At 46.8% G+C, this 25417-nt stretch overlaps 1 long non-coding RNA gene across 1 annotated transcript; it reads left to right on the top strand.

Annotated features, from left to right (window-relative positions):
• The first annotated feature begins 17 nt into the window (after window positions 1-17).
• Window positions 18-25387, top strand: LOC138749036 (uncharacterized). The gene is made up of 4 exons (XR_011348375.1): window positions 18-444; window positions 4253-4552; window positions 24929-25002; window positions 25095-25387. It is a non-coding gene; the product is annotated as an uncharacterized lncRNA (long non-coding RNA).
• Window positions 25388-25417: the final 30 nt, after the last annotated feature.

A 25417-nucleotide genomic window follows, 5' to 3' on the forward strand; every position in this document is an offset into this window, starting at 1 on the left:
CCCCCCCCCCACCTTCACAGTCTATTGGTGACATGTCCTGCCCATCAACAGGTCGGCCACGCCCACTCCCTCGACATTCCCCCGTCGCAGTCCTTGCCTTCGAAACGCATCCTGTCAATCAACAATTTGGCCACACCTCCTGGCTCCACAGTCCTCTGGTCACACCTGTCCATCAACTGTTCGGCCACGCCTAGCCCCTTGACAACCCCGCTGTCTATTGGTCACATGGCCTGCCCATCAAGAGATGGGCCACGCCCTCGACATCCCCCGTCGCAGTCCTTGCCTTAGAAAGGCATCCTGCCAATCAACGATTTGGCCGCACCCCCGGCACCACAGTCCGCTGGTCACACCTGTCCATCAACAGTTCGGCCACGCCTCCCTGAGGGCGGGGAGGACATCGTGAAAGGGGAAAAGTTTCGGGAGAACTTCTTCACACAGAAAGAGGTGAGGGTGTGGAACGAGCTGCCGGCTGTGGTGGTGAATGCGGCTAAATCTTAACATTTAAAAAGAATTTGGACAGGCACTCGGATGGGAGGGGTATGGAAGGCTATTGCTATTTTTCTGCTTAGTCCCACTGGATGCAGGTCAGTGAGACTAAGCAGAAAAATGGTTGGGCACAGACTAGAAGGGCCGAAGGGCCTGTTTCTGCGCTGAATGTTCTCCGGTTCCAATGTTGAAGTTGGAAGGATGAGAAATGGAATACAATACCTGGCCCCATCTAAAGGCTGGACCTTGCAACTACAGATGCAGTTCCCGACAGTCACTTCAAATATATATAATGATGAATGTCAATCAAAATAGGTGAATGAATTGGGAATATACTACATTTTATTCAATATTTTTAATAATGAATTAACAATCTTAGTTCACCAGGAATGTGGAAGATCACCAAAGTGTCTTGCAAATTTCTCCAGGTGGAGAAACTCTGACTGGATGCATCACTGTCTGGTACGGAGGTGCCAACGCACAGGACAGGAAAAGGCAAGAGGCTGTTAACAGTCCGCGCCATCATGGGCATCAGTCTCTACTCCATTGAGGACAACTACAAGAGGCTGTGGCTGAAGAAAGCCTCTGAGGGGAGTCATGTAATGACTGGTCGGGTGGAAACAGCCCTCTCCAGAGAAAAGGGAAAAAAAGTGTGAAAAAACAGAGCTCAATAAACATAAAATACAGGAAGAGAAAGATAAAGTTACAGTGAAGAGACAGAAGATGGCACCCAAGAGAGAAAAAGTAAGAATAACAGAGAAAAGGAAAGAAGGAAAATCACTGGAGAAGAAAGAAGAAGGCCTTACCTGCACGTTGGAGCAGAGAGCCAGCGTGGAGAGGAGCGGCCGATCTCCGGTGTTGGTGAGCCTCGAGAGGAGCGGTGTTCTCCCAACTGGTGGACTCCAAAAATGGCTCACAGAGCCAAGAAGAGGTGCGCAACTGCGCATGTGCGAAGAGTTACGCATGCCCAGTGCGTAAGTAAAAGAAAAGGTTAACGCTGATGGAAGGGGGACTCTGCTGAGAAGCGGCCAGCTGTGGAGCAGCCAGCTGAGAGACACCCAGTATCGGGGCGGTTGGCTGGGGGAAGTAAACAAGAAAGAAGAAAAGGTGAGAAAGAGAATGAAAGGCTGGAACAGGGGGACGAGCTGTGGCGGGAGGCCCAGCAGCGGGTCGACCTGTAGCGGGAGGCCCAACAGCAGGAGACACAGCAGCTGGAGGCCCAGCAAGGATACGGAAGCAGCTCACCAGAGAAGGATGAAGATATACAGATACAGAGAAGAGAAGACGACGACACAGACATAGATATAGATACAGAAGAAGAGGAGGAAGAAGACCAAGAATTTCAAAGGAAAGAAGAAGTTAAAATAGAAGGATGAAGTTCAGATGAAGCCTTTTTCGAAGAACGAATGAGGTCATTAAAAGAATGGCCATCATTAGAATTTAGTTCAATCAAAAGAAAAATGAAAAGAGCTGAAGACAGAATGCAAAGCTTAGAGTTGGTCATGACTGAAATTGGGAAAAGAGTAGAAAATGTGGAGGAACGAGAAGCTGCTGTAGAAATGGAGATAAATGATTCAAGAGGGAAGTTGGAAGAGAGTGAAAAAAAGTTAAAGAGACACAAAATTTATTGTCACAAAAAATTGATGTATTGGAAAACTACAGTAGGCGAAACCACATAAAAATATTGGTCCTGAAAGAAGGCAAAGAAGGGTCAGATATGAAGGAATTTATAAAAGGATGGATTCTGAAGATACTGGGAATGACAGGTTCACATGAAGAAATAGTACCAAAACTGCCACCACATCAAAAACCGAGATCCATATTGGTAAAACTTCTAAGATATATGACAAGCGAGAACATACTGGAGCAGGCAAGAAAGAAGGTTAGAGAAGACAATAAGCCGTTGGAATATAAGGGACAAAAAATATTTTTTTATCCGGATATAAGCATTGAACTTTTAAAGAAGAGGAAGGAATTCAACACAGCGAAAAAAATCTTATGGAAGAAAGAGTATAACTTTATATTAAGACATCCAGCGGTACTCAAAGTATTCATTCCTGGGAACGGAAATAGACCCAAAGAAAGCCCAAGAATTTGCTGAACATTTGCAGGACAGGAGAAGAGAGGAGGAGGAGTGACAAGAAGGATGACCGGCAAGAAAATATACAAAAATATGTAAAAATATAAAGTAAAGATAATGTATATATAAAGATTTAAAGATGGATAAAAGAAGGGGGAAAAAAAGAGAGAGAGCTTTGTTAAAAGTAAAGGAAAATAGTGCTCTCTGGGGGGGCTGGGGGTGGGAGAATAATGGTCACTGCGAAATCAGTTGACGTTTGCGAGTAAGTTCCCAGACTGAATGGAAAGGGGAGTTATGGTTGCCGTCAGGGAGGTTCATTTGGGGTTAAAGGGTTATTGCTTGTGTGGATTGTTGGGGTATTTCTTGTCTTAAATGCGTTGTCATATTTTGAGATTAAAATGTAAAACTTAAGAAACAGTAATGGAAAAAAGGGATGGAGGTGGTGAAGATGTGGAAAAGAAGTGAAAATAAAGATATAAGATGGCCACGTTGGACCATATGACTATAAACATTAATGGAATATATAACCAAGTTTAAGTGTATCCCATTGGAAAAAAAAATCACATATAATTTAAAAGACAAAGTTATAATGTTTGAAAAACCTGGAAACCACATATGGAACATAACAGAAAGAGCAGGGCTAGGACCTCCACCACCTAAAATGATAAGAACATAAACACGATCAGATTTAATATGATGATTCGTCTTTTTTTGTTTGTGTTCATTTTGTATAAAGATATTGATTTTTGTATTTTATATGTCCAATATTTACTGTTTTTGGAGGGGGGTGGGAAGGGGGAAGGGAGGGATGGGGGGAAAAAAAGAGAAAATATCACTGTGAATATTTAAAGAGATGCATCTGTAAATATATTGGTTGATATGGTTCATATAAAGAATTTTTAAAAAAAGAAAGAAGCCTCTATCCTCAAGGACCCCAATCACTCAGGCCATGCCCTCTTCACTAAGCTACCATCGGGAAGGAGACACAAGGAGCCTGAAGACAAACACTCAATGGCACAAAAACAGCTTCTGCCATCAGATTTTTGAATAATCAGAATAATTCTGAATTAAGTCAATTGTGGGGATATCCCAGCGGCCAACTTTAAATTCTTGCACTGAAATGTCTGTCCATGGCCTCATGCATGGCCAAAGCAAGGCCACCAATAAATTGGAGGAGCAACACTTAATTTTCTGTCTGGGCACTCTCCAACTGGATGGCATTAACATTGATTTATCCGGTTTCCCCAGGCCCACTCCCCGTTCTCCGTCTCTTGGCCATCCCTTTGTCTTCTTTCTTCCAGCTCTCCACTCCCTTTCCATTCACAGAACTATCCCCCCTCCCCCTGATTGTTCTCTCCTTTATCCATCTATTACCTGCCTGTGGGACTGTGCTCTTCCCACCCCCCCCCTACTATTTTATTCAGGTACGTCACCACATTTTGCTCACACTTTGATGAAGGGGGGCTCAAGCCTGAAACGTCTGTTCTGTCCCTTTATCTCTGCTATATGAAGGACATTGTTTGATCTGCTGAGTTTCTCCAGCATTGTGTTTCTACTTGTGTCTGCAGACTTTTATGTTCACTCCTCTCTACCTAACTATTCAATTGGTCACTGAGAAACCAAGATGAAGATGTAAACTTGTATTTCATGTACCCTGAACTCATAATGTTTAACTTTCTTTTCCAGCTAAAACTGCCCATCCAGACTGGCTGATGCTGCTGCCAGCGTGTGGGTCCATTGCACCATAGTCCCGCCTTTGGAATTGCGCTGATTCGGATTGGACCGTCGGGATGTCAATCAGACATGCTACGATTGGAGAGTTTGTCCTGATCTTCATTGGTTAAACCAGGCTGTCAATCACAGTGGGTGTGTTGTGTGCCCCGTCAATCAGGACGCAATGGTGGGAGTTTCCGTTGACATATTTCCTGTCTGAGGGGAGCTTGGAGACGGCGGGTGACGCATTGGGCGGAGAGCGGAGCCGGGGAGGTAAGCGGGTTCGGGGCCCGGCGGGGGAGAAGGAGGCCCGGGGGCGGGGAGGTCAGCGGAGTCGGGAGCCCGGCGGCAGGGAGGAGGCCCGGGAGCGGGGAGGTAAGCAGGACCCGGCGTCGGGGAGGAGGCCCAGGGGCGGGGAGGTAAGAGGGGCCCGGCGGCGGGGAGGAAGCCTGGGGGGGTGGGGGGCGGGGAGGTAAGCGGGGCCCGGCGGCGGGAGGAAGAGGCCCGGGGGTGGGGGAGAGGAAGCGGGACCTGGGTGCGGGGAGGTAAGCGGGGCCGGGGACCCGGGAGCGGGGAGGTAAGCGGGGCCGGGGACCCGGGAGCAGGGAGGTAAGCGGGGCCGGGGAGGTAAGCGGGGCCGGGGACCCGGGGGGGGGGGGGGTAATGAAGGGCGGGGAGGTAAGCGGGGGATCGAGAGCCCGGGGTCCGCGATCTGGGACTTGGGGCTGGGTCTGGGTCCAGAGGGTGGGGAAGAGGGTCCTCGATCCGGGCGATGAGGGTCCTCGATCCGGGCGATGAGGGTCCTCGATCCGGGCGATGAGGGTCCTCGATTTGGGGGTGACAGACGCATACTGATGGGAATGGGGGGTTGGTGTCGGAGGCTGAACTTTAGTCTCAGGGCTGTCTGTAGGTCTGGGCAGTATTGGGGCAGTTGTTAGGGTAGTTCTCGTCAGGGGAAGGGAACACTCGTAACTTGTGAGTGTTAGATTCCGAATCATTTTACCAAATGTTCACAATTTTTCATTTTGCAGCAGCATTGTGCATTTAAAGTGCAAAAATTGCTGAACAATTTATTTCTGCAGATATAAATTTAGATGCTAACAGGCCATTTTGGTCCATGAGCCTGTGCCACCCATTACATCCAATTAACCTCTGGTATATTTTGAACAAATGAAAATATGCCATTATGAAACAACAAATTGGCGCAAAAGAAGAGAAAAAGGTATCTGTGGTTCATTGTCAGTTCAGGAATCTGATGGTGGAGGGGAAAATGTCCTTGTGCTACTGAGTGCTCGCCTTCAAGTTCCTGTACTTCCTTCCTAATGGTAGTGTGAGAAGAGGGAATGGCCTGGATGGTGGCGGGTCCTTGAATTCCCCACTAATTTTGGTTATTTGCATTTTAGATTTGAGTAAGTGATATTAATCCTAAAGAATTGTTTTGCAATTCTGGTATAACCCAAATGTGGACTCAGTATTGAACTCTGTTTTCTTATCTTGGGTATGGTTTTTGATGTTTAAGTTTCCATGAGGGAATAAAAGTGTTTTTTATATTGAGAGTCTACAACTTTTGGGGGTGGGGCATCTCAAGAATAATTATTAGTCATTTAAGTGAGATCAGGTAAAATTATTTGCTGTGATCTTTTAGTTTGGAATCTCTAAGTAGAGGGTTGTGGATGTGTACTTGTGACTGAGATAAATAGGTTTTTGAACATTTAATGGAGTTGAAGGAAATGGGGATTGAGAGGGAAAGTGCACTTGAGGGAGACAATTAGTTGCAGAACAGACTTCAAAGCACGAGGTGGTCTATTGTTTATATTTTGATATGAGGCCAATTATGGTATCTTTGCCATGATGTTAACTAAAGTGGCAACAGTTGAGCTGAAATGGTTATTTTGTTCATTTTCATCTGTGTGAGATGTAATGGTGAAGTTGTTCAGAGTTTCTGGCAGAAATGTTCTTTTAATCCCACAGTGTGACTTCATGACTATGTGATTGTGCCTGTGTTTTATCTATTTCTAGGTGTTGCTATCTAAATTAATGTGAACTCGTGTACTTAGTTGCTTGATTTTGAAATGTTAATTAATACAAGTGCAACATGTGTGAAAGGTTATAATTTGATTTCTATATTTGAAAGGATTTCTGTGGTGATGTTCTCACTACAGAAAGCAGTAAGCTTATACCTCCTGCCATATATGTGTGAGTACAAATTCCTGAATCTGTTGTATACTGTGATAACTATCTTTGAAATCTACAGAATTTTGCCCAATTGATTGACTTAGTGGTTGGATCCACAGGCATAATATTGGAAAGACTGAAGTGAACACTCCCCTGTCCCTGTTGGCTGATAGGATGGTTATCTCGTGTGCAAGGAGGTTTTTTGTCCTTCTGCTATGTGTATAGTGTGGGAAGGTTGGCTACGTAATTTAAGCAAGCTTGGACAGGTCTAGCCTTGTCCCCTCCTTATTGGTAAGCACCTCGGCTTTATGAACTCTGATCTGTGCACTGTCACTTTGAGGTTCTGTCTAGATTTTATTGCCTTGTCATCAATAACTGCATTTTCACATACTTTAGAGTAATCTCCTTTGACCTTTGCCTCTCCACCTCTGCATACGATATAACATTGGGTGAAAGCACCTCAAGCCATTCTGTTGATTTATAGAAGGCATAAAAGTGCAAATTGTTGCTGGATCTTGACCCAGCGTTCTGAGATGAGAGCTTCTTGCCCCAGTTACCGCAACTGTTCAGAGTAATTTGCTGACAATACCAGGTATCTTGTAGTAGTGGGTTATTTTTTTAAAAAAAGGGGTGAGATTGAAAACTTGGCTGAATGGTGCACTCGTGTCTCCAAAACCAAGATGCTGATTGTTAACCCCAGGAAGGGAAAACCAAAGGTATATGATCCACTGATCATTGGGAAAGCAGAGGTGGAGAGGGTGAGCAAATTTAAATCTTGAGGTTTGAACCAGTTTTCTCCTATAAAGCACTATCCTTGCTGCACTCAAACCAATGTCTTTCAATCCCCTTAGTCTTTTAAATTTAAGTTGAGACATCCAGCACAGTGCACCCAATTAACCTACACCCCTGGTACATTTTTTTGGAATGGTGGGAGGAAACTGGAGGAAAACTATTCAGACACCGAGAAAACATACAAACTCTTTACAGACAGCATGGGATTTGAATCCCGGTTCCACTAACCTCTCTGCCCTTTGTCCCTTGTGTAATGATCAAGCTTTCTTTAAAAAATTGATGATATCTACCTGCTTGAGGGTCTATATGTTGCAGTGAGTTCACATTGTCTACAACGTGGGAACATTTCTCCTAAATTCTTTCATCTTGCATTTTTGCTATTTTGTTTTGGATTTTCCAAAAGCACCTTATCAAAAGTTTACATAACTTTAAGAAGTTCTTACTTGCCTTCTTAATCCTTCGATGGATATGTATCCAGAGATCATTTTGGTGATGATTTGTTTTCGCCAACAATTCCTTAAAATGGTGTATTAATAACTTTTTAAAATACTGGGTGAAGCTGGATTTGGTCCGTGAATTGTTTCTGTGACTTCAGTTTTATTTTTCCTGCTTATTTCAACTAGAAACAAGCCCCATTATCTTGAATATTATGGCCATGTCAATTTACCGTACCAATTTGTGTAATTTGTGTGTCTGTTTGTCCTGTACAAAGTTGTACATGAATATTTGCTTCATTTTTGAATTTGCACTGTGTTTTGCTCTCAGGAGGTCTTGTGTAGTGAGAGTTGAAGGGACTTATTTTTGTGTTGTGCCTTCTGTGATCTTTGGTGTCCTGCAGTGCTTTATAGTGGTTTCCGGTGGAATCACTTGTGCAATTTCGGGAATCACTGTGATTGGCTGGCCCAAGGTAGCATTGTGAGAGTGACACGATAACCTATTTCAGTGACATTAGTTGAGAGATAAATATTGGCTAGGAGACTGGGAATAGGTTTGCTGGCGCTTAGTAAATAGTTGATACTTGAATATTCAAACAAGTCTGCATGAGCTAGGCTACCTGGAGTTTATAATTCCTTCAACAAAATGGCAACTGCTGCTATTATTGTTTTGCTACCAGGTCTGAACAGCTTGCTGGTGTATGCACTGAGGTTTAGTACCTCATAGTCATACGGCATGGAATTTGGCTCATACTGACCAAATAGTCCTTTCTACCTGTATTAGGCCCATTTCCCACTAAACCTATGCTATTCATGTATCACCCAATTTAAAAAAAAAAGGAACTAGTACCTGCCTCAACCACCACCTCCGGCAGTCTGTTCCAATCACTCCCCTTGTTTTTCTGTTAAATCTCTCTGCCCTTTTCAGTGTCATTGGTTACTGATTTATCCAACTCTGGGGGGAACAGACCCTGTGTGTTCACCCAATCTGTTCCTCATGATGTGAGATCACCTCCTCATCCTCCTAAGCTCCAAGGAAGAAAGCCTCATCTCCCTACAGCTGAAGCTCCCGAGTCCTGGCAAAATCTTTCTAAATCGTCTCTGCACCCTGTCCAGCTTGACAACCTCTTTCCTGCAGCAAGGTGACCAAAACTGGACACAATGCTCCAAATGGGGCCCCACTAACGTCTTGTACAACTGCAACATGAGCTCCCAATTTCAGATTCAGATTTATTGTCAGAGTACATACATGACATCACACACAACCCTGAGATTTCTTTTTCCCGTGGGTGTGGCATCACCAATTGGCAGTGCAAAAAAAGGCCATACATAGTGTACACATGTAAACAAACAAAGGAACTGTAAACAGATAACGAATGTAAACAAACTGCAATGCAGAGAGAACAAAAAGAAAATCAAAGCATACAAGTAAGAGTCCTTAAATGAGTCCCTGATTGAGTTTGTTGCCGAGGAGTCTGATGGTGGAGGGGGAGCAGCTGTTGCTGAACCTGCTGGTGCGAGTCTTGTGGCCCCTACACCTCTTTCCTGACGGCAGCAGCGAGAACAGAGCGTGTGCTGGGTAGTGAGGCTTTTTGACGATTGCTGCTGCCCTCCGACGGCAGCGTTTCCTGTAGATGTTCTCAATACTTTCATGGAGGTCAAGTGCCAGATTCACCAGACTCGCCCGCTCGACTCGTGCTGTCATCTCTCTCCCCGCTTGCAGGTTTTTGGAGCTTTCAGGATTTTAGATGTCCGGATAAAGGACTGTGTTCGTGAACTCTTGTTCTCAGTTGTTGCAATTTATCCTCATCAGAACTTGATAACAGAACTTGGTACAGTGTTACAGCTAATATAGCTGCTGCTTCTCCGCATCGGAGACCTGCTTCCAATCCTGACCTCAGGTGCTGCCTGTGTGGAGCTTGCACATTCTCTCGGAGTCTCTGTGGGGAGGTAGCTTAATTGACCACTATAAGTTGCTTGTGTACAGATGAGTGGTAGAATCTGGGATGAGTGATGAAAATGTGAGGAGAAAAACGGGTTAATGTCGGATCAGTGGAAGAGGATGCTGAATGCAGATGTAGTGGGATGAAGCATCTGATTCAGCTCTGCATCATAACGATCTCTGCTCCTCTCCAGTTCTAGTCTCTTGTGACTCGCGAGTTTTCACTCCTTTCACTCTTCAGAGGCAGTAGCCCAAGTGGGGTGGTGCAGTCAGCGGAGCAGTTAGCACAACGTTATTACAGGGTTTGAATCTGCTGATGTCTGTGATTGTATGTTTTCCCTGTGTCTTTGTGGGTTTCCTCTGGGTGCTCTGGTTTCCTCCCACCGTTCAAAACACAAGGTTAATTTGGGTGTAATTGGGCAGCATGGGTTTAAATGCTTCTACCAAGCTGTGAATAAACTTTAAGTTCTGGAGTTTCCTCCCTTAAACTTTATGCCTCTAATCCTCTCCTTTCATTTTTAATCTCTTCCTTGATATCTAATGATCTTGAGATTGTTGAGATACTTGGTGGGGGGCAGATTGGAGATGGAGCAAGATTGGCCTGTACTTCAATTTAAAAATGACAGTTGAGAGAAGAGATTGGGTGGTTTCTAAGGTGCAGAAGAATCATTCCCCTCACTCCAAGGTAAGTGATAAAATATCCTAAAGATCTCGGGGGCTCTAAGCAAACGGGGCAGAACCATGAGATAGTCTTGGCAAATTTGAATTGAAAAAAGAACTTTACAGGGAGAGTTGCAAGTCTTGTGAATTCTCTATTCTACCAAGCTGTGGTTACTTGTTCACCGAAAAATCAAAGAAGGGATTTGTGCATGTTGGAGCATTTGTGGGATGAGATGATATGGGGATCGGGCAAAGTGAACTAAGGCACAGGCTTGAGGGCATATTAGTACAGATACTGGCAACCACTGGGATGGAGTATGTGGGTGGTTCCTCAAGGTACTGTTCAAAGGTTCACACTTCATCATGCAAATATTTGTAGAGTGGGTAGAGCCTTCAAATTGGCCTTTCTTTTGGCAGTGTCATGGTTCTCTAAAGCCCTCTGCCACTCCTAGGAAACCAGCAGATAAAGCTTATCTCTTCACCTTGGGCTTTTCAGAATGCACTTTGTTCACTCCTTGATGCATCAAAGGCTTTCCATAATGCGAATAAATATTTGTGGTGTCTGGATCGAGCTCATTTATGCAAAACCTTTTTGTTATAGACTGTAGCCAAATAATATCATTCTCTGCACCTTTCAAAATATCCTCCAATGAGTGTGTGGTTGAATACCAAGTTTAAACCCTTCAGTGCTCAAGACCTTATTCCTATAATTTCATTGTCAAGGCAGAATCTCATTGGAAATTCTGTTGTCTCAGTGCACCTGTACAACTGTTGGAAAGTTTAAACCAGACAGAAAGCAATCTTTCAGCCAGTAATGAGTTTCCCTCCCATGCATTGCTGAGAGAACACAGACACTGGAGGGATTCTGAAGGTGGCAACAGCGAATCTGAATCAATGACCTGTCCTGGACCAGTCTCTGGTATGTTGTACCTAATTATCTGGAGTTCAAGCAACCAGCAAGAGAAAAAAAAAATCAATTGGTAAAAAAATATAAAAGCTTAAAATTGGCACCCTCTACCAATTGGTTTGCCAATCACGCACCTTGCTATCTCAAGCATCCAGCAAATTCATTTATCTAGCATCTACCAATTCCAGGTGCTGGATAACTGGGGTTTTTACTGTGATGGCACTGTTCGGCAAGCCACAATCCTCTAGCATTTCTAGCTGTTCTTATTGCAATCAAATACTTTTGTGTTTCACTTCAAGTCACAATGTTTGTATACCTGATACCAGATTCCCAGCTCAGTCCTGGTAAGAGTTTATCAGGTGGATAGAGAAGGAGGTTTAATGGCATTCTCAAAGCTGTCTTGACTAATCCTTGAGGATCCTTGGCCCATGACTCCTCAAAATGGAGGAGGAATGTTTTGTGATGCTGAGAATCTGGGGTCCTGGTGTGTGGGGTTCTGGCCCTCCCGATGTAATTGATGGATGGAGCACACTGGTTCATAGGCATCTCCTGCTCCCTATTTGGAAGAGTGTGCATCCCAGATTGTCCTCGGCATTTAATCAAGAACGCACAGGCCCTCAGGGTACTACACCAACTACATTAATTTGCACTTTTGCAGAGCCATAGGAAATCTTCACCTGAAGGTGCCAGCTCTCCTTTTAGACCGTAAGCCATAGGAACAGTAACAGGCTGTTCAGTACGTTGAGACTGCCCTGTCATTTTTAATCAGGAGCTGATCTATATTCCCACTCGGCCCTTCTCCCCATCACCTTTGTTGCGCTGCTTAATCAAGAACCAATCAATCTCTGCCTTAACCCTTTGGACTCCTTGCTGTGTTTTGAGGGACTACCATTAAGTGTGTATACTCTGTGTCTGGTTTTATACCCAACAAAACCAACTAGTTTGTACTAGAGTTCATATTGTGGTTACCCATGAACCCAGTCTGGAGTATATATGATGAAAGGTTAAAAAGGTCCAGAATCCAAAGGGTTAAATAGACCAATGACCTGGCCTCCACAACCACCTGTGCTAACAAATTCCACAGACTCACCCCCCTTTGGCTGAAGAAATTCCTCTGCATCTCTGCTCTTCAATCCTGAAGTTATGCCCTCTTGTCCTGGACTCTCCCACTATGGGAAACAACCTTTGCTACATCTGCTCTGTCCATGTGTCAATGAGATTCCCCTTGTTTTCCTAAATTCCAATGACTTCAGACCAAGAGCTGTCAATTGCTGCTCATGTGATAACCGTTCATTCCTGGAATAATCCTCGTGAACCTCCTCTGAACCCTCTTCAATGCCAGCACAACTTTTCTTAAATGAAGAACTCAAAACAGCTCACAATACTTTAAGTGGGGTCTCACCCAGTGGCTTATAAAGCCTCAACATTACATCCCATTTTGCTTCTCAGTGGTCAGATAGCAGTTACCAGCTGAGAGAGAAGCCATTGTGTTGCAAACTGCCCTACTAGATGTGCAGGAGCAGCTGGGATAGAATCTCGACACTTTTTTCCTTTGAGAGTTTTCACAATATTTAAAATGTACAGTAAAATTCCTGGTATCCGGCACCTATGGAGGTTGCAGATGCCAGATATGCAAATTTTCTGGTTGCCTCAGACACTCTGACAATGGCTAAATAGTACACCTGCATTAAGTAGTTTAAAAGACAAAAGTAGCTTGAAACTAATCAGTATTGGAGTTAATTATTTAAAGTTGCCTTTCATCAGGTAATTCCCCAAACTTTCAAAATTTAAATTTGAACCCCAGTCTCTGGTGTTGTAACTGTTTTGTTAACCGTGCCACTGTCATAATTATTCCCCCAACAAATAAAGCCTTACTGATATCCTTAATAATATACTAATAAAAATGAAGACTCTTGGCAGGGATAGGGAGACAATTTGGGAGAATTGCCGAACACCAAGCGGCATCATCTGGCTCTTAATCCAGGGCACTGCCATTTTATTCAAACATAACTTTATTGAAACTCTTATTCAAACAGCTGCTGTGGGCAGGGTACGACGGGGCGCTCTGCTGGCTGAATACTTGCTCCCATCTTCACCAAGGGGTTGTGTGTTGTTTCGGAGGTCATTAACTTTTACAGTTTTAAACTTTTATTTACATTTTTATTTATTCTTATTTTGATTTCATTTATTTACTAGCAGAATACCTGGTGCTGCCCAGGAAATAAAACATTTAGTTGTTGACTACATGGTTGAAACAAAATACCCAAAAACTTTTGTTTGCATTGCTTGAAGTCTTGCTTGTTCTTCCTCAGCAGACTCTTGTCTGCTTGTGGAATGCCTGGCCGGCATCAGCATTGGGGTGGATTTGGCATTGTTCCTGCTGCCTGCTCCTTCTTTGGAGGCAGGCCTGGTGATGTTGTTCTGTTTCCTGCTGCCTGCCCCTTGCCTGACGGAGGCCTGAGCACTGAGAAGGGCCTATCGCTGCTGTCCTGCTGCCTGCTCCTTGCCTGTCTGGAGCCCTGAGCACTGAGTTGGGCCTATTGCTGCTATCCTGCTGCCTGCTCCTTGCATGCTTGGAAACCTCAGCAGTGAGATGAGACTGATGTTCCTCTGTTGTTTCTTGCTTTCTCTATGGGCTTCTGAAGAGTTTCTGCCAATGTTGCTTCACTTTTTTGGGGCCCCAGACTGATCTTGTGTTTGGGCACTCGTTTTTATTCTGAACGTACATGGATGCACAGCAACAGTGACTAATTGAGGTGTCCCTTGGTGCAAGTTCAAATTTTTTTAAAATCTTTTGAATTTCATATGACTTTAAAGGTTACATTCAATGTAGTCATGACATTCAGCATCAAATGTTTGCTACTGAACCTCCTTATATTAGATTTGCTCAAGTTTTTTGCCAATTGCTTCAGTTCTGGATACCTGGGACTTGACTAATTTCTGCTGCAACGATTCTAAAATGGATTCTTTGAACGAGAGGTAGCAAGCATTTGTGTACAAGATCCAAGATTTGATTCCATGCAGATTTTTGGTCAATGACTGATTTTCGGTGCCTGAATAAATGAAAGGAAGTTGTCCAACTTTCTGTGGGTTATCTGAAGGGAGTTGACCAGAGAGTGAATGCATCACTGCCCCACAATTCTGGCAAATGTGCTTTGAGCTCTTGTGTGCGGTATCACAGCTGTTGTACCAGATTTATTTGATTGTCTCAGTTTTGTCTGAGTTCTAATCCTCAACTATTTTTCAAGCTGCGGACAAATGTTTTATGCTTGAGTGCATACTTGTGGAGCCATTGTATGTAACGTAATCTAAAAAGCAGTTGTTAAGTGCAGGAAAATAATCCACATATCTATTTAAACAAAACTCATAGTTCCATTACTACATAATAGTTTAGCTTGTTTCAAAGGAAAAGATGCTTCTCTAACTGGTCTGCCTGGACTTGGGTATGGGACTGGATGCATGGCTCTCCTCATGAGTGAGGGCGGTAGTAATCTGCTAAAGATCTTCAAGGGGTTGATTGAAAAACTACAGAAATAATTTCCACTTGAACGAAGCACCAGGAATAATATTGTGTATGTTGAGCTTGAATTTCATTGTTCACCTTTTAGGTTGAGTTTTTATTGAGTTCTTTGTTTTCAACAACGTACATTGATCTTAGCTTAATTTGAAAATCAAACTTCTAGATGTTCCAAACTTTGCTCCATATAAAGAAGTATTTTTTTTCTTGGCCTTGCTTTTGTTGGCCTGGCCTTCTGTTTAAATCACTGTCTTAACCCTTTGGACTCTGGCCTTTTCAATCTTTTATAATATATACCCTGGCTGGGTCCATGGGTAAACTACAGAACAGACACCAGTACGACCCAGACAATCGCGGAAAACGAGTAACGACCCAGACAATCGCGGAAAACGGGGAACGACCCGGGCAGTCCCCGGAAAACGGGGAACGACCCGGGCAGTCCCCGGAAAACGGGGAACGACCCGGGCAGTCCCCGCAAAACGGGGAACGACCCGGGCAGTCCCCGCAAAACGGGGAACGACCCGGGCAGTCCCCGCAAAACGGGGAACGACCCGGGCAGTCCCCGCAAAACGGGGAACGACCCGGGCAGTCCCCGCAAAACGGGGAACGACCCGGGCAGTCCCCGCAAAACGGGGAACGACCCGGGCAGTCCCCGCAAAACGGGGAACGACCCGGGCAGTCCCCGCAAAACGGGGAACGACCCGGGCAGTCCCCGCAAAACGGGGAACGACCCGGGCAGTCCCCGCAAAACGGGGAACGACCCGGGCAGTCCCCGCAAAACGGGGAACGACCCGGGCAGTCCCCGCAAAACGGGGAACGACCCGGGCAGTCCCCGCAAAACGGGGAACGACCCGGGCAGTCCCCGCAAAACGGGGAACGACCCGGGCAGTCCCCGCAAAACGGGGAACGACCCGGGCAGTCCCCGCAAAACGGGGAACGACCCGGGCAGTCCCCGCAAAACGGGGAACGACCCGGGCAGTCCCCGCAAAACGGGGAACGACCCGGGCAGTCCCCGCAAAACGGGGAACGACCCGGGCAGTCCCCGCAAAACGGGGAACGACCCGGGCAGTCCCCGCAAAACGGGGAACGACCCGGGCAGTCCCCGCAAAACGGGGAACGACCCGGGCAGTCCCCGCAAAACGGGGAACGACCCGGGCAGTCCCCGCAAAACGGGGAACGACCCGGGCAGTCCCCGCAAAACGGGGAACGACCCGGGCAGTCCCCGCAAAACGGGGAACGACCCGGGCAGTCCCCGCAAAACGGGGAACGACCCGGGCAGTCCCCGCAAAACGGGGAACGACCCGGGCAGTCCCCGCAAAACGGGGAACGACCCGGGCAGTCCACGCAAAACGGGGAACGACCCGGGCAGTCCCCGCAAAACGGGGAACGACCCGGGCAGTCCCCGCAAAACGGGGAACGACCCGGGCAGTCCCCGCAAAACGGGGAACGACCCGGGCAGTCCCCGCAAAACGGGGAACGACCCGGGCAGTCCCCGCAAAACGGGGAACGACCCGGGCAGTCCCCGCAAAACGGGGAACGACCCGGGCAGTCCCCGCAAAACGGGGAACGACCCGGGCAGTCCCCGCAAAACGGGGAACGACCCGGGCAGTCCCCGCAAAACGGGGAACGACCCGGGCAGTCCCCGCAAAACGGGGAACGACCCGGGCAGTCCCCGCAAAACGGGGAACGACCCGGGCAGTCCCCGCAAAACGGGGAACGACCCGGGCAGTCCCCGCAAAACGGGGAACGACCCGGGCAGTCCCCGCAAAACGGGGAACGACCCGGGCAGTCCCCGCAAAACGGGGAACGACCCGGGCAGTCCCCGCAAAACGGGGAACGACCCGGGCAGTCCCCGCAAAACGGGGAACGACCCGGGCAGTCCCCGCAAAACGGGGAACGACCCGGGCAGTCCCCGCAAAACGGGGAACGACCCGGGCAGTCCCCGCAAAACGGGGAACGACCCGGGCAGTCCCCGCAAAACGGGGAACGACCCGGGCAGTCCCCGCAAAACGGGGAACGACCCGGGCAGTCCCCGCAAAACGGGGAACGACCCGGGCAGTCCCCGCAAAACGGGGAACGACCCGGGCAGTCCCCGCAAAACGGGGAACGACCCGGGCAGTCCCCGCAAAACGGGGAACGACCCGGGCAGTCCCCGCAAAACGGGGAACGACCCGGGCAGTCCCCGCAAAACGGGGAACGACCCGGGCAGTCCCCGCAAAACGGGGAACGACCCGGGCAGTCCCCGCAAAACGGGGAACGACCCGGGCAGTCCCCGCAAAACGGGGAACGACCCGGGCAGTCCCCGCAAAACGGGGAACGACCCGGGCAGTCCCCGCAAAACGGGGAACGACCCGGGCAGTCCCCGCAAAACGGGGAACGACCCGGGCAGTCCCCGCAAAACGGGGAACGACCCGGGCAGTCCCCGCAAAACGGGGAACGACCCGGGCAGTCCCCGCAAAACGGGGAACGACCCGGGCAGTCCCCGCAAAACGGGGAACGACCCGGGCAGTCCCCGCAAAACGGGGAACGACCCGGGCAGTCCCCGCAAAACGGGGAACGACCCGGGCAGTCCCCGCAAAACGGGGAACGACCCGGGCAGTCCCCGCAAAACGGGGAACGACCCGGGCAGTCCCCGCAAAACGGGGAACGACCCGGGCAGTCCCCGCAAAACGGGGAACGACCCGGGCAGTCCCCGCAAAACGGGGAACGACCCGGGCAGTCCCCGCAAAACGGGGAACGACCCGGGCAGTCCCCGCAAAACGGGGAACGACCCGGGCAGTCCCCGCAAAACGGGGAACGACCCGGGCAGTCCCCGCAAAACGGGGAACGACCCGGGCAGTCCCCGCAAAACGGGGAACGACCCGGGCAGTCCCCGCAAAACGGGGAACGACCCGGGCAGTCCCCGCAAAACGGGGAACGACCCGGGCAGTCCCCGCAAAACGGGGAACGACCCGGGCAGTCCCCGCAAAACGGGGAACGACCCGGGCAGTCCCCGCAAAACGGGGAACGACCCGGGCAGTCCCCGCAAAACGGGGAACGACCCGGGCAGTCCCCGCAAAACGGGGAACGACCCGGGCAGTCCCCGCAAAACGGGGAACGACCCGGGCAGTCCCCGCAAAACGGGGAACGACCCGGGCAGTCCCCGCAAAACGGGGAACGACCCGGGCAGTCCCCGCAAAACGGGGAACGACCCGGGCAGTCCCCGCAAAACGGGGAACGACCCGGGCAGTCCCCGCAAAACGGGGAACGACCCGGGCAGTCCCCGCAAAACGGGGAACGACCCGGGCAGTCCCCGCAAAACGGGGAACGACCCGGGCAGTCCCCGCAAAACGGGGAACGACCCGGGCAGTCCCCGCAAAACGGGGAACGACCCGGGCAGTCCCCGCAAAACGGGGAACGACCCGGGCAGTCCCCGCAAAACGGGGAACGACCCGGGCAGTCCCCGCAAAACGGGGAACGACCCGGGCAGTCCCCGCAAAACGGGGAACGACCCGGGCAGTCCCCGCAAAACGGGGGACACTGAGTGCATGCGCTTGTTGGTAGTCCCTGAAATCCGGGACATGGAGTCCAAAGTGTTGAATCTGACCAGCTCGTAAAATGTACAAAAGAGATGGGTCAGCAGTTTTTGAAGATTTGAAAAGCAAAATTAATGAAAATATAAATTTTTCATTATGGTTGATATCAATTGTGATGTTAGATGCGGTTGGGGAGGGAGACCAATTTTATTTTCCACTTAGTCTTTCAGTATTCTTTGCTTTGATTGTTTAAAACTGAAATTCAAGCCCTAATTATCTGCTTAAAAATAAATGCAAGGAGCATTTGTGGTCAGGCAGTATCTGTAAAGAGAGTGAAAGAAAATAACATTTAAGAGATTTCTTCAACTGAGAGATTGATGTTTCAAATTCCCAGAATCTGCCATTTTTGTGCTTGAATTATTTGAAAATAATTAAATCTGGGGAGTTCATAAGGAAACCACCTCAGTCAGCCATTCTCAATGCACCGTACACCCCCTCCCCCCACATTGAAATATTTGAGTCCTATGGATGGTCTTGATTTACTTGTGAGAATGCTATTAAAAGCATGGGTTGGGAGAACTTTGATGAGTTTATTGGAAGCCTAAAGCTCAATATACAGTATTTGACCCAATGTCTCTCTCTTTGAATAATTTATAATACCTGTACTTTAATACTTTAAATTTCTCTGTGAAGCAGGCATGCACAACAGCCAGTTTTGTACCCAGCCAGTTCACACACAGCTCTTCCAATATTTGAATGATTTTGAAACTTTGGCCCTTCGCTAGAATATTGGAATGTGACTTCACGGAAGAAGGTGTCAGGCATTCTTTGACCCAAATTGACAACTAGTATCTTAATTTATTCTCATCTGGTGATGTAGACCATCACTGCTGTGCTGATATGTCACCCTAAGTTGAGCTTGTAGTAAAGCACAAAAGTCTGCAGACACTGGTAGAAGTAAAATCTCATGTACTGTCGCGCCTCGGCCAGCCATAAATTGAAGGAGCAAAACCTAATATTCTATCTGGGTGCTCTCCAACCAGATGGCATTAACGTCGACGTCTCCAGTTTCTGCTAGACCTGTTCTTCCTCTCTTCCCCACCCCTCTGTCTTCTTTCCTCCACCTCTCTACCTTCTCTCTCCATTCACAGAACCATTCCTTCTCCCCCTGCTTGCTCATGGACCTGTCGACATTTTGCTCATACCTTGAAGGGCTCAAGCCTGAAACATTGGTTATGTATCTTTGCTATATAAAGTACTCTGTTTGACCTGCTGAGTTTCTCCAGCATTGTTTCATGGTTTCTGAAGTGTTTTACTTCTCTCTTCTGCTCAACATAGTTGTGCACGTTTGGACCCAAGAACCAAGATCACAACCATCAGGGGACTAGTGTATACTCTGTCTGTCGTCTCCTTATTGTCATCTTCACCACCCATTTCATATCCACCTTTGTGACATCAGGAAACCTAGCATCCATCCCTATCTGCAGTGCCTTCACTTCTCTAAGTTGTGGAAAGTTGAACCCCCATCTCCAGACCCTGCAGCATACCATCGCTGTTTCTTGCTGACCAGAAGAAGCATTTGTGCCTACTGATGACAGTTGGCTAATATTTTAGGCTACCTTTGACACCATGGGGTTTTAATGCCCACTGTGATCTTTGATGTGGGTCTTCACTAAACACCCTTGCAAAATCTTGGTACGTCCAGCAGTTCTTCTTCACCCAGAGCCCGTGGCACTTTACAAACCTCTGGAAATTAGTGAAACATGACGTGGGAGTAAAACAAAAGTCTACAGACACTGTGATTGAAGAAAAAACACAATGCTGGAGGAACTCGGGAGGTCACACAGTGTCATAAAAGGACATAACCAACTATATAAAGTACATGGTGCCTGCCTACACTTGGCTCGCACCTCGATGAGGGGCTCAAGCCTGAAACGTTGGTGATGTGATCTTTGTTATATCAAGTTCACTGTTTGACCTGAGTATCTCCAGCATCGTGTTTATTCTGAGTTGAGCTTTGGTGTATTTAAATTTAAAAGCCCTCAGAACAGCAACTCGAACCAAGGTACAGATGGATCTTTCCATTTCTCACCACTTAGTTCCAGAATGTGTTCCAAGTCTGAGATGCAGCCTGAAAGCTGTTTTGAGTCCAGGGAGCATGATGGGCTTCCCGGTTAGCTTCACCTATACTTCGCATGCCATTGATTTCTCTTCCCCCACCCCCCCCCCCCACGACTGAACTTCCTTGGAATGTGACTTGACCACTGCTTGGTCCAGGTTCTGTGTGAATAAACCATTGGGGTTTTAGATCTCTACCAAGTCATGTGTGCCTTGTCACTGTTCTTTTGACTGTATATGTTAACTACTGGAACTTCAAACTATACTCATAGTTTCTCCAGTACACGAAAGTTGTATTTGCTTTTATGAAAGGATTTGAATGGATTTTTGCTTTTACGAAAATAGCCTCCAATAATAGTGAATGGGTCTTGGTTTTATGCCATTTCGGCTTATGCAAGATTTCATAGGAACACTCTAATTTCATAAAGCAGGGTATACATGTAATATATCTTTGCCTCCTGTAGTCACTGTGAGACCGTCCGAGTTCCTCCAGCATTTATTTTTACTACAATCACAGTGTTTGCAGACTTCTTTGTTTCACAACATCCACCCTCTCCATAGCTTCCACATCCTTCCTCTAATGAGGTGACCAGAACTCTAAATCTGGTCTCACCAGAGCTCTGTTGTCTGACCATTTCTCTCCTTGGATGCTGCCTGACCCACTGAGTCCCTCCAGTTTCTCATTGTTTACACACACAAAAAGACAGCTGTTGTTCGATGTCATTGCAATGTCTGCCCACTGGTGAGCTGGCAAGAACACCAGAGCAATTAAGAAGGAAAGCAGTCTCGTGTTAGCTCCGGCTCACCAGATTGCTCTGGGCAGTGCCAGCAAACAGCAAACAATGCCAGCAGAAGAACCCATTGTCATCTGCCAAGCCAATGGAGCCCTGAGTTAACAGAACCAGAATCACGATTTATTGTCATGAACATGCCACAAAATTCGTTGTTTAGTGGCAGCATCAAAGGGCAAACATTGATATAAACCACCTTACAAAATAAATAAATAGTGGAAGAAAAAGACAGTGAGGTAATGCCTGTGGTTGGAGAAACTCAGCAGGTCCCACAGTGTGTTCTCTATATAGCAAAGCTGAAGAAACATAACCAATATTTTGGGCATTAACAAAGTCATTGGTGAAATAATCACGTTTTAAGGTTTTTATGAAATAAAATGGTTAATTTTCCAACAAGTTCTGCTTGGGAGAGGGATGTGGTTTCTCTATATTGTGATTTTCAACCTCGTGTGTTCCTCAGCTTGTGTTGGTCACCTTTCTTGGTGTTGTCCGGGATTATTGAGCTTGGCTGCTTGGCCTTGTATCCTGCGACAGGAAGAAAAGGATATTTTGAATTAACATACTGTGTGAATCCAGATGTTGGTTTTAGTTCCTGTGGTTTGGTGAAGACGGGGAAAACTCGTTCTTATTTAATACACTAATGTGCTGGGGAAAGTCAGCAGGTCATGCAGTGTTCTTTACGGCAAAGATACATAACCAATGCTTTGGACCTGAGCCCTTTGACAAGAGGTGAGCAAAATGTCGGCAGTTACCTGAATAAAATGGGGGGGGGGGGGTACGGGACTGGGGATAAGCAGAGGCAAAAGGTTGTGGGTGGGAGGGCAGAAGAGGAAAAAACTGAGAAGTGATGGGAAGGCGATGGCTCTCTGAATGGAGAGGGAATAACTTGAAAGGAGTCAGAGGGAAAGGGGCAGAGGGAGATGGGGTTAGGGCCTAATGGAAACCAGAGAAGTCACTGTAAATGCTGTGTGGTTGGAGAGTGCCTTGACGGAATATTTGCAGGTGGCCTTGGTTTGGCCATGCACAAGGCCATGGAGACACATCAGCCCGGAATTTAAATTGAAAACATCTTCCCTTCCCTACCTTCCATAGGGACTACTCAGTCCCCGACTCCTTCATCTACTCTTGGTACCTACCTGTGACCGGTCCGCATGAAACGCTCTACTTGTGCCCATATTTCCCTCACCAACATTCAGGGCCCCAAACAAGAGTGAAGCAAAACCTCATTTGTGAATCTGCAGGGATTGTATACTGCGACCAGGGTTCCTGCTGTGGTCCCCTCTGCATCGGAGAAGAAACACATATTTCGTTGAACACCTTCACAGGGACCTCCCAGTGGCCATCCATTTCAGTTCCATGCCGACACATCTGCCTACGGCCTCATGAACCGCCAAACTGAGGCCACTTGCAAATATTCTGTCAACACTCCAGCCTGCAGTGTTTATTATGTACTAAAGGACCCTGCATGACTTGCTGGGTTTCTCCAATGTTTTTGTGTAGACTACAATCACAGCGTCTACAGACTTTCTTGTTTAACAAGTTGTCTCTGGTGGTGGAATCACAGTACATGGCAGAAATTGCAGAAGAAAATGTGTTGGATATGGAAGCTGGTGGGGAGGTGGGTGGGAACAAGCAAAATCCTGTGCTTGTTGTGACTAGGAGGGGGCCAGGGCAGATGTGCTGGCAATAGAGGGAATGCAGGTATCCACCTAGCCCTCTTACCTGTGTTCCACTGCCTTCCCCTCTCCCCTCAGTTTTATTCTGGCACCTACCTGCTTTTTGCTCATACCTTGACCAAGATTTCAGGCCTGAAATGGTGGTTATTTATCCTTGCCATAAAGATCACTGTGTAACCTGCTGGGTTTCTCCAACACTTGTGTATAAAACTACAGACACAGCGACTGCAGACTTCCTTGTTAAAACCACCCAAGAGTAATGTTTGGAATTATTGAATGGAAGCCTGTGTGGTTGACGAATGTAGTGATTTTCATATATGACCTCACATACAACCCTGAGATTCTTTTACCTGCAGGCGAGGCAGAATTACTGCTTGCTGGTAATGCAAAAATAAAGCTGTACACAGCCTATAAATGTAAACAAATAAAGAACTGAAAATAGATAGTGAATGTAAATAAACTGGAATATAGAGAGGAAAATACAAAGTGCAAAAGTCAAGAGTCCTTACATGAGTCTCTGATTGAGTTTGTTGTTGAGGAGTTTGATGGTGGAGGGGGAGCAGCTGTTCCTGAACCTGGGGGTGCAGCGTTCCCTGTCGACATTCTCGATGGTGGGGAGGGTTTTGCCTGTGATGTCCTGGGCTGTGTCTACTACCTTTTGCAGGGTTTTGCACTGTCCCCATACCAGACTGTGATCCAGCCAGCAGGTACACTTTCCACCATGCATCTGTAGGTTTCCGAAGTCGTACCAAACTTGAGGAAGTCGAGGCTCTAATGTGCTTTCTTCACGGTGTGTTGGGTCCAGGAAAGAGCCTCCAAGATGGTGTCTCCCAAGAACTTAAACTTGCTCACCCTCTCCACCTCTGATCCCTCAATGATCGTAAACATCTAGTTTTCCTTTCCTGATTTTCTAAACCTCACTAGAGTTTGGTATTTATTGGTGTGCTTGCAAATTTAAATTCAAGCAAGTTTTGAAGAGAATTTGCATTTAATGTACATGGTGATGCATGATCAAAAGTCATAGAATGGAGTTTATTCTGCCACAAATGTGGAGGGATTAATTATGGGACAATGACTCCCTTAGGATGTATTTTAATTGTTGAACTCTTTTTGGAGAAAGTATTTTGGACAATGTTTCAAGTCTGGACACGTAGCTCATAAATAAGCTCTATCAATATTGGGTAAAGGCAGACTGAGTTGATTATCTTGGTAAGGAAGTGATCTCCTCCAACAAGTCATTGTGATGTGAATTGAGATGCCCAGCTGCCAACCATCTCCTCAGGCAGCGGATGGAGTTGGACGGCTTATTGTCACATGTACTGAGATGATGAAAAGCTTTGTTTCTCCCTGCTCTCCACCCAAGTCAGCCCATACTTAAGTGCAGTCAGTAATGCAATAATTAAACAACAAGCATTTGCCAAGTTAATATCATTTTTGTTTTAAACAGCTTTCATCTCAACATCAATTAAACTGGTGTTTTTTTCCAATTTTTCAGGGGTTGTGGAAAAACATTTATTGCCCCATTTAATACATATCTTTTCCACCCCCTCTCCCTTTCCCTGCGCACTTGGATGCTCTACCACGAGGAAAGCTGTTAAATATAATGCTGCAATATGTAATAACCTGACAGCACGGAAACAGGCCCTTTTGGCCCATGCTGCCCAATTACACCCAATTGACCTAGAACTCCCGGTATGTTTTGAATGGTGGGAGGAAACTGGAGCCCTTGGAGAAAACCCTCACAGACACAGGGAGAACATGCAGAAAGCGCTGGATTTGAACCTGGGTCCCGATTGCTGGCACTGTAACAGCGTGGCATTAATTTTGCCGTCCAAAACATTAAACCATAAATAAATTTTTGGTTCTTTTGCTTGAAAATTGTGCTGGCAACAAATTCACTAAAATTCTGTAGTGTCCAGTTTTTAATGCGGGGCATTCTCACATTCATTTTTCTCTTTCTATCATTTTCAATGAGAAATATTGAGCTACTGGTAAATTTTTGCCCAATATTTGCAAAATTCTTCATTGGCTTCTTAAGAGAACCCTTTAATATAGAGACGTATGTATTTTGGTTTAAATCAAGTCGAGTCATTTTTACTATTGTGATGTCATCTATTTATAGGATTTGTGTTGGAACCAACAGACTCTAAAAGATGGAACCTGGCTGGGGAAGAAGACAATTAGAGACCTATACAGGTATTTAAAATCATCTTGAAGGAACTTGGAACTGCTATGATATTAAAAAAAGAAATTGAAGAACTAAAACAGTGAAAATGAATGTTTTACAGAATACTCTGGACCAACCAGGGGAGGTGCGGTTAGTGCAACACTGTTACATCGTGACTGGGGTTTGAATCCGGCGTTGTCTGTGAGGGGCTTGTACATCCTCTCCTGGGGGCTCCAGTTTCCTCCCACCCTTCAAAACATTACTGGGGTGGTAGGCTAACTGGGTGTAATTGGGCAGCATGGGCTTTGGGTCAAAAAGACTTGTTACTGTGCTGTATGTCCAAATTAAAACATTTGGACTCACTGACAGTATTGGGCAATGCACAGCTTAACTGGCTGTGGTAAAAACCATATTCCTAAGCAATTTGTATTCAGAGCATTTTTT

The sequence above is a fragment of the Narcine bancroftii genome, chromosome 13 (assembly GCF_036971445.1).
Source record: "Narcine bancroftii isolate sNarBan1 chromosome 13, sNarBan1.hap1, whole genome shotgun sequence".
NCBI classification, from domain to species: Eukaryota; Metazoa; Chordata; class Chondrichthyes; order Torpediniformes; family Narcinidae; genus Narcine; species Narcine bancroftii.